This window comes from Calypte anna, chromosome 6, assembly GCF_003957555.1.
Source record: "Calypte anna isolate BGI_N300 chromosome 6, bCalAnn1_v1.p, whole genome shotgun sequence".
Classification (NCBI taxonomy): Eukaryota; Metazoa; Chordata; class Aves; order Apodiformes; family Trochilidae; genus Calypte; species Calypte anna.
In genome coordinates, this window is record NC_044252.1 from 7,303,466 (window position 1) to 7,303,984 (window position 519).

Sequence of the window (519 nt, forward strand, 5' to 3'; positions counted from 1 at the left end):
GCCTGTCGCGCTGCAGAAGCCTTGCCCGGAGCGGAGCCGGCAGGATGCTCCCACTCGTGCTTTAGCGAACACTCCTCACCGCCGGCTTCCTCACGGCCAAGGGCGCGCCCCTAACGCAGGGCAGCGGGCGGGGGACAGGCTGGGGCGCGCTGGGAGACCCGGCACGGGGGCACCCGCGGCTCCGCGAGAGAAAAGGGGAGGGATCCCGGGGGGGGAGGGGAGATGCGGCGAGGCGAAGCCGCACGTAACCTACTGACCACAGGGACCGCCCGCGCCTTCCGTTGCTCACACGGTGCCCGCGCAGTGCCGCTGACACCGGGTGCTGCGGGCTGGGCCGGGGGCACGTAGGTCGGGGAGGACGCATGCTCGCCACACCCCCCCCCCTTCCCGCCCGTAGCGAGAGTTCCGCGGGCCGCGCCCCCTTCCCCTCCGCGAATCCTGCCGGGGGCGGGGCGCGGGGAACGCGGCGCAGGCGCAGTCGGGAGGCGCGGCGGGTTCCGGCGCCCCACATCTGTTCCC